The sequence below is a fragment of the Camelus dromedarius genome, chromosome 4 (genome assembly GCF_036321535.1).
Source record: "Camelus dromedarius isolate mCamDro1 chromosome 4, mCamDro1.pat, whole genome shotgun sequence".
NCBI lineage: Eukaryota > Metazoa > Chordata > Mammalia > Artiodactyla > Camelidae > Camelus > Camelus dromedarius.
The window spans coordinates 20,769,206-20,779,412 of NC_087439.1; positions in this window are offsets into that span (position 1 = coordinate 20,769,206).

Sequence of the window (10,207 nt, forward strand, 5' to 3'; positions counted from 1 at the left end):
TACTCCTTTTGTAGCAATGTGTAATAAAATGTAATAAACTGTGATATCTTGGTATAATAAAATGTACCTGACTCTCATCTACATTTAAGTTTAGTGACTTCCTGTATTCTTGGTCAATGTTTGTACCTCTCAGGGTTTTGTGTAAAGGATGCTGAGAACCTCTTTCCAAGATTGTCTTGGGTTAAGTGACCTTCTACTTAGATTTCAGACCTGAATTTTTCAGCTGATCCTCCCCTCCTTTACTCTTCTTCTCCCTGGCCCCTTCCCCAAGATTTCATTGTCATTCAGGAAAGACTGGGAAAGTGAGAAATTACTCACTGGCTCTCATCCTCTCTACTGGGATCTGAAGATGACAGTCCTCCTGGACAAGATGATCACTGATGACATTGGGCAGAGGACAGCTTCTGCCTAGGGACTACTTGGATCTTATACTGAACCACAACCAATGGTGAAATCAGAACATCACAATAAGGAGACTCGGTGAGCCACCAATACAAAGTGAGTGATGGTCAGCTTAGAGAGGGAACTAGTTCTCAGTATTGGGGAATGGAGATTTCTCTCTCTTCTTCTGGGAGTTACCCCAATCTTGCATGAGATGTCATTTTAAGAATATGTTCACTCATGGTACAGAAAGCCTTAAAAACCCTTGGATTAGATCACATGTATCTCCAGCCCCTTGAACCTGAGGTCCAACCTGCATTTTTATTTATGTCTAATCCACATTCCTTGCTTATCCCCAGGGTTCTCCTTAATAGTTTAACTAGTACCTCTTCCTGTTTTTACTGCAACTACCAGTGAGACAACTTCAGAGGTGCAAATGACAACAAAAATTCTGTTTATTGACTCTGATTAGAGTAGGCTCAGTGACCTCCAGTACCTCTTATGTGACTATCTGAACTCAAGGCTTAGTTTATCAGGGTATATCCCACTATTTAGGCCTTCCGTTTTCCCTAGACACAGAAGGTCACCAGTCTTACCAGCTGCAATTGTTTTTATACTATACTTTTTACAAAGAAACTTAATACTATAGGAATTTTTTAAGCATACACAAAAATTAAGAAAAAAGAGAAAACAACCATTAAATGTCAATATACTTTTGAGATTCTGGTCAATCAAGGTAAAAAGAAAAAGCTTATGAATTAACATTGTCTCATAGAAGAAAATGTACCAATTCCTCATATGACATCTTTCTGAATTTTGACTTAATGCAATTGATCAGATTACAACTTTCCAATAATAAGAGCATCTCCCATGTTCCCCAGCACTCTAACGTATATTCACAATCCAAAAATGGCAATAGTAACTTTTAGAAATTGCCATTTTTGTAGGTCTAAATAGTCGAATACTGCCAATTTCATATGGAATAACCCCATACCTTATGGCATTAAGATTAGTAATAAAGGGGAAAATGCTCCTACTCCCATCCAAACTGAATGCAGCTGTTAATGATTCATGGTGTCTCCTTCTAGAATATCCTTACATCAATATATGCAAATAAAAAATATATATTTTTCCTTTTCTTGAAAAAAAAAGTATACCATATTCACTATGGGCCTTGCTTTTATTAAAAAAAGTATTTTATGTATCAGCAGCTTCCCATCCTCTACCCCTCTTTTTATTTTTTTAACAGTAGTATGTAAGTATTTTATTGTTAGAATGTGATATGACTTATTTTACCAGCCCTGATGGAAGGATTTTTCAGGCTGATACTTCAAAGGTGACTACTGGCATCATCAAGCAAATCCTTTGCTATTACAATGTTGCTATGAGTAACACTGACGTTATGTCCTGTGTGTGCAGATATACTTTGCAGATATATTCTCAGAAGTAAAGTTCCTGAGTCAAATGGTAAACATGTTTGTGCTTCTGACAGTTACTGCCAGGCTAGCCCCACAGGGGCAGTTTGTGCTCCTGCCAAGCAATGGATGGAAGTGCCATTTCCTACAGCATCACCAATGTGATCCATTGTTAAATGGTTGGAATTTTTGCCAATACAATATGAGGAAAGTCATCCTTTAGTCTCATCCGTATTTCTAGTACTATTAATAAAGCTTAGAGTTTATTTCATTTAAGGAACATTTTTCCCCACATAAAGAGCCTGTTTATTTATTTTTTTTCCTTGTAATGTTAAGTTGTGAATCTCAATCTTCTTTTCTAGAAGCTCTTTCCATATTAGAAAAGTTATTGCTATACTTCTAACATAAATGGGAAATAAATTATTTTCCTAGTTAATCACTTATATTTTTTACTGAGTAAAACTTTGTATTTTTATGGAGGTGAATGTATCCATTTATCCACCTTCTCCTGAATAACTTCTAGACTTTAAATTATAGTTAGAAAGGCCTTACTGCAACTTTGCAAAGAATTTTGATAAAGTTTTCTTCTAGTACCTTTATAGGTTTTTTTTTTTAAACACTGCATTATTTGATTCATATGGAATTTATCATATTCTAGAATGTAAGACTTAAACCAACATTACTTTTTGGGTGACTACCTAGCTTTCCAACATCACCTACTGAGAAGTCCATTTTACCCCACTTATTGCAGATTCCACCCTTACACAGGCCTCTCTCGAGATATTTTGTTCCCTTATTTATTTTGTTCCATTGTCTATTCTTGCACCTACACCTCACTGATTTCACTATGAAGGATTTATTGTCTGTTTTAACACCTGAGATCTAGGTCCTTTACAATGCTTTTCTTTTTCAGAATTTTCCAAGGTATTTTTCTTGTTTATTTTTCCATTTAAACTGTAACATCACCTTTTATAGTTTCTTTTTTTCTTTTAAGTATCTGTTGACACTTTTGAGAATATGTTTCTAAATTGATTTAGGGAGAACTGACATTTTCTAATTTTCCCCCTAGAAATTATCTGTTTTTTGTTGCAAACAGAAATGGAGTTTTTTCTTCTGTTACATTTCATGACTTCTTTTTGGTATATATGAAGTCTATTGACTTGTGTGTATTAATTTTCTACTCTGATACCTTATTGAATTTTCTTACTGCATGAGATACTTTAACTTAATTTTATTTTTCAAGTATATAATCATATTACCTGCGAATAGTGATAGTTTTATCTTTTCCTTCCCATTTTACACAAGCGATATATGAATACATTATCATTGCATAAACAGTCAAACAATACATTTTTTGGAATCACAAAGAAGAATCCTTTCTAACTTCCCTGAACAACTATCTTTCTCAAATATAACCACGGTTCACCTAAATCTCTTCCTGCATATTTCCACAGGTCTGTATACAGTTATAATTTTGTTTTTCTATTTTCATATTTGGAATGTACTTTATATACTATCATTTTGTATAGTTATCTTTTAAAAATATTTCTGAAAGGTTTACAAACTTACAAGTTGCAAGTACAGAATAAAGACCTTATTCTCCTGAATGACTGAAGAGGAAGTTACTGACCTAATAAACCACAACCTTGAATACCTTAGTGTGACTTTCCTACATACAGGGATGTTATCCAACAGCATCACTGACATCAGGTCATCAACATCAGTATTTTATACCCGCCTAAACTGATACCACATTCTCATTTTGCCAATTGTCTCAGTAATGTTCTTTATGACAAAAGGATCTAGTTCAGCACTGTATGTTGCATTTAGGTGTTGTCTCTTGTCTCTAGGGTCTCCTTCAGTCTTTCTGTGACTTTCATGACCTTTACAGTTTTGAAGATTACTGGCCAATTATCTTGTAGAATGTCCTTCAATTTGAGTTGATTGGATTTTTTTTTCTTCCCACTATTAAATTCAGATAACATGCAGGGAGACACTGGCAGGAGTATCATGGAAGTAAACCTGTGTTCTCCTCATGGTATCATATCTGGTGGCACATGACTCCCATTTGTCCCATTACAGATTATATGCACCTTGATCATTTAATTAAGGTGCTGTCCACTGGGCTATTCCACTGGAATGTTACTTTTAAACACCTTTTTAAAAAATTTTTTTTAATTAATAAACATTTTGTGAGGAGTTACTTTGAAACTATGTAAGTATCCCATGCTTCATGACAGTTTTTTACTTATTTGGTTATGTGTTTATATGAACAAGATTTTCTGTTTTATTCAATGAGTTTTAATCTATTACTATCATGATTTCTTTTGATGGTCATATTGTCCCTGATGGTCAATGAGGGCTTCATCAAGCAGACTTCTGTGTCCTGTTGTCACGTCTCAACACTCATTAAGCACATCCTTGTTTCCTGATACAGCAAGATGTTTCAGACTTAGAAGTTTCAGACTCAATCCTAGAATCAGGCATTTTTTTCAAGTAACCCAGTTCCTTTTGATGGAGAGTGGTATGCAGAAGACAGGGTCTGAGCAATTGGCATGCTTATTGCTACTGGAGTATCTCTGTTCCCAAGCATTTAAAGGGCCAGAGAGAGACTCTCTGTGTATGTATGTGTTCATATATGTGCACCTGTATGTGTGTGTATATACCGTATGCATATACATTTACATCTTTTTTCTGTGCTTATTCTATGTCCGTGTGTTTTGAAAACCGCAAGGTCACACTGATACTTCCAAATCCAATACTAAACCACAGATTCCTTTTAGTGCTCTCCCTTCCATAGTTAGAGACCCTTACTTCACTAGTGATGAGCCTATCTCCCACTGTCTTTAATATATTTAGTTATCTGATCAATTTTCTTGAGTGTATTCAATCTCCTATCTTTGCCACCCCTCAAGTTCACAAGGGCATGCTCCTCACCCTATTCAGACCCTGACACCCACTCTGGGAACTACAGCTCCTCCCTTCTCTGGTGTGGCCATTTACCTTGTTCTGTCCCACTTAATGACTACAGAACTGAATTGTTCAGGAAGGGGCAGAGGAACAGGAAGTACAGCTGGATCTCCTAAACAAAACATTTAGTTGTAAAATAACCCAAACATCAACTTTGAAATCAAAATCAATTTTGATTTCAATTTGCTTTTTATTTTACTTAATGCATGTACTGAAACTCTTTCATTGTGAATATGCATGTATCTCCTTCATTTTTTTAAAACTGCCTTGATGAGTTCTGATGAATTCTACTGCAGCTTATCAGTAGAGGAATGGTAGAACGTGCATTTGATTTCTTGAACTTTCTACATTATAAACAATGGATATCTTGTACATAATGCCTCTTTGTGTATATGTGCACGAAAAAATAAAAAGCAGAATTCCTAGGTTAAAAGGTATTACTGGCATTTTATTTTAGTCAGTATTTTTGCCACAGGACTCCTAGTCCCCAGGTTTCTTAGTCTACCAAAGGAAAGCTTAAACCTTAAACTAGGGTCTTTTTTTTTTTTTTTAATTTATTTGCCTCGTTAGTGTCTAATACTTTGGGCAGACCATGATGAGTAAACTTAACATTCCTACTCTTTAACTTACATTCCAGCAAGGAGAAAGCTCTAGCTATCTACACAGACAAATCCAACAAAACTTAGTAAGATTATTTTAATGTTGAAAATTCTATGATTTCAAGGAGGAAATGAGATAAATGAAAGTAGTTTGAAAATTTAAAAAAAACACGCATGTAAGTGAGATCATGCAGTCTTTCTGTGTCTCGCTAATCTCACTTAGCATAGTGTCCTTCAGTTTCATCCATGTTGCTGCAAATGGCAGGATTTGCCTTTTTTCCCCATGGTTAAATAATATCCCCACTGTGTATGTATATGTATCACTTTTTCTTTATCTATTCAACTGATAGACATGGGTGGTTTCCGTATCTTGGCTATTGTGAATAATGCTGCAATGAACATAGGAGTACAGATGTCTCTTTAAGATCTGATTTAATTTCCTTTGGATATATATATATACCCAGAAGTGGGATTGCTGTATCGTATGTTACTTCTATTTTTAACATTTTGAGGAAGCTTCATACTGTTTTCCATAATGGCTGCACCAATTTACACTCCTACCAACAGTGACAAGGGTTCTGTTTTCTCTACACCCTCAAGAATCTGAAAAGGTTGAACTCATGGAAGCAGAGAATAGAAAGGTAGTTGCCAGGGTCTTGGGGGAGTGGGAAATGAGATGTTGGTTAAAGGATGCAAACTTTTAACCAAAACATTACTAAGTTCTGGGGATCTAATGTACAGAATGTTGATTATAGTTAATAATAACGTTGTATTGAACACTTGAAAGTGCTAACAGAGTATTCTTGCCACACAGAAAATAGTTCATGTCTGAATATAGGCACTGCTTTAAGCATTTTGTTGAAAATACCAGTTGCTCATGCCTCAGCAAAGTTTCTCAAGATTAAAATTCACAGAAACTACCTAAGAACAATAATCACTCAAGGAATTTGGTCTAATCTGTTACTACTGCGAATAAAACACAAATTATGTGAAAACCTTGATAACAACATAAATGTACATTTTCTGAAATTAAAGCAATAAAAATAAATTCTATGGAATAAATATATAATAATTTAGGAATTATGTATGTCTATTTTATGGTTTATCCTAACATCACCAACCTTTCTACTGAACAACCAGGTAGATCATCTTTGATATTTTGGCAACTTTGAATTAAATCAAAACCATAGCTTTCCAATTTCTTTTTAAAGTTTGACTAGTGACAGTGTATTTGTCAAAAGAGAATAGAATATATTTGATAATTTGTAGCATGAAGTGTAACTTTCAATAATTAGACACGTGCTCTATGGGTCTCTATTTGCCATCTTATCCTGAGCCCTGCACATGTTAAGGGTGGGCTGGTGTACTGTGATTATATTACTGACCTCTCTGTACATGGGTTGAACAAGTAATCGTGTTACAGTTCTTCACACAGAAGAAAGGGGCTGATGGGAGTGAAGAGTGAAGGAGAACAGACTCCTGCATTGCTCGTTTTCTGCACAAGCATCATGTTGTTACAAGTCCCTCTGGGCCTGACTTATGATATCCTTGTATCAGAAATATCTTCTCCTCTGTGTCCACTTAGCTGCTTCCTATCTATTCTTCATGTGCCAATGTTGTGGGTTGACCTGTGTTTTCCAAAAACAGATGTTGTGTCATAAGCCCCTATATGTGTGAAAATGTGACCTTATTTGGAAATAGGGTCATTGCAGATGTAATCAAGGGAAGGTGAGGTCTACTGAACTAGGGTGGGTCCTAATCCAATGACTGGTGTCCCAATAAGGAGGCCAGGAGTGACACAGTGAGGAAGACCACGTGATGGTGGAGGAGACTGGAATAATGCTATCAGAAGCCAAGAAACACTTGGAATCCCCAAAAGCTGGAGAGGGGATGTGGCCCTGAGAAGACCTTGATTTCAGACTTCTGGCTTTCAGAAATGGAAAACAATCAATTTCTGTTGTTTTAAGGCACCCAGTTTGTAGTATTCTGTTACAGTCCTTGCTGCCCAAGGACATTGATATGAGCATGGTGGTTTTTCAAGCCTGTGGGCCTGACTCATGAGATTTTCTACCAGAAATATGCTCTCCTCTATATTCATATGGACACTTCCTATCCATCCTTCACATCCCACTCACTGCTGCCCAAGTGGACTCTGTCGACAGCCTACCTCAGGATTGGCTTCATCCTGCAGAGGGAGGGGCTGAAAGTAGAGTGTGGCCGGCTAAAGGGAGATGCTGTTCCTAACCTCGCATCCTCTCGTCTCCCTCTGGAATTAGGAAGAACCGACACGCAGTCTCGTAGCAGCAGCAAGTCCTCCTGGTCTGTTCCCACTTTCAAATTGTGCAACAAATCGGACTGGCATTGCCCAGATCCATTCCTTACAACCATACCCTGCTGGAAGGTGGCAACCTTGGCCAGCAGCTGCTCAAGGTCTAGGAAGGACAGCTATCTTGATGTCACTCATCTGGAGAACAGAACAGGCTCTTGGCTCTGGGATGGGTTCCACCAGATACAGAGGCTTGGCTTCTCTGAGCCTGAGCCTGAGGTCTCCAGCGCCAGCTATGTGGCACTGATGGCAGAAGCAGCCCTTTCCAAAGGACCCTGGTGTCAGCAGCTGTTAGTGAGGGGAGCACTAGGTGTGCTCATCTGCCTCAGACCTCAGACTAAGACTTGATTAGGCCAATTGTATCTAGATCATTTTCCCCCTACGAACTATGGCAGCTGCAGAGGACAATTTAAAAACAAAAAAATCTAGTCTAAAATGGGAGAAAATTTTCAATACTGTTTTTTTTCTTGTTCTTGGAAATGAGAAAATAGATTTAGACTCAGCTCCTGAATTCTATTTTCTGTCTCCCTGGGTTTCAATAGCAAGCTTAACATAGCCGTGTGGAGGAGAAAAGCAGCATTTTAATCTGGAGGGGAGTGTGCCCTCTCAACAAATCGACACTCTCTTCACTTGAGCTTGAATATGCAAATGATCCTCTATCGTAGGAATTATCATTAGTCATTCTTTCACAAAGAAATAATTGAAGAACATTGTGGTAGATGACAGACAGTGTTAAGATTCATCAAGTTTCAATTCTTTGCATCTGTCAGCTTGTCAGAAAGCAGATGTCTGATTTTGTGGCCCTGTTGACGAAAACACTGGACTCTTTCTCTCGGTGCACAGTTTAGTCACCTCCTATAATTTGCTCTGAAATGAACAAGATCTGGCATGGTGCACCCTCTATTTAATAGGCAATATTACAAACAAGATTAAAAGAAATGGCTATCAAGCTGTTGTCTTTGCAAATTGAATTTGTCAAGAGACCACCACAGGCAACTAATAAACTTACTGGATATATTATCAGAACAGATCACCAAATTCGAGAATGGCATAATTTTTTTCTTTATAAGCCTTAGTAAATGCATGGTGAGTCTGTCATCCTAACACTCACAGAGAATGGAGGGTGGATGCCAGCAAGACATCATGGAAGGAGATCATTATGTAGCATAACTTTTGTTCACTTTGATCTTTCAGGTAAAGTTGGGACACACAGTTGGGGACTCTGTAAACTGAAAAGCTTTATTAATGTTAGTGACAGTTGCTATTTACTGAGTGGCTACTGTATGTCACCTGTTGTATTTAGTGTTTTCCATTCAATCCACATAGTGATACAAGGAGACAAGTAACACTGTTACTCCCATTTTCAAATGAGTAACATGAGGGTTTTAAACATTAACTTGCCCAAAATCAACAGCTGGAAAGGGCAGTCAGAATGCAACCTCTGCCCATCTGACTCTAGAGCCCACACTCCTAGTCACAGGGTGAAATAGCTAAGAGCCAGAGAAGAACACTCTGCCTTGAGTGCTTCTGTTTAGGGAGCCGATGTTAGTGAACACAAGTTTGTGTGCCTGACACACAGTGAGGCCAAACAATATGGAAATGCCGGAGTCTGGAACAGAGAAAGGTTCATTGCTGGGCCACGCAAGAAGGGGCGGCCCATGCCCCCACAAAACCCGTGAACTTCCCAAAGAGTTTCACCTGAACGTTTTTAAAAAGGCCAGGTGAGGGAGGGTATGTGATCCCAGGGTATGTGATTGGCTGTGCACAGTTCTGGGATCGGTTGTGGATTGACTGTGCTGATCAATCCTCAGGCGCCAGAGTCCCCTTGGGAAGCAGTGAGTGGGATGTGAAGGGTAGACAGGTAGTGTCCACGTGAATATAGAGGAGAGCATATTTCTGGTAGAAAATCTCATGAGTCAGGCCCACAGGCTTGCTCCCTCGATGCGGGGGCGGTGGCTCTGACCCCAGCGTCAGATCACGTCGGTGCTAAGACTCCTTTGCATTTGCCTGTTACCCATGTTGGTGGAAACTAACCAGATGTCATCAACAGGCTCAGAGGTACATGAACAGGGAAACACCTTCTAGGCAGTACATTTTATCACTTATACCCAATTGTTACACACGCATTGTACACGTGTTTTTAGCTATAGACTTAAAGCAAGCGCTGTTGTACATCATAAGCAGGTACACTCTGTGACAACTCCATTAGAGAATGATCTTTCGATTCTAAACACTGGGTGCAATATTGATAGGGAGACAGCATTTGGTAAACAGTTCAATTAAGAAACGTAGATTAAAAGCCAGCAATATTCCAGACAAAACCAAAAAACTACAACTATGTTCATCAGTCTACCCAATCCCATGCAATCTCTTCTACCAGTTCCATGACATCAGAGTTTTCATCAGACTTTTCAAATATCCTACCCAGCTCAGCAGTATGACCCAGAAGAAACCCACACTTGTCAAAAAGTCCCCTCCATGAATCCTCTTGAAGAGGAAGCAGCCCTGTAAAGCAT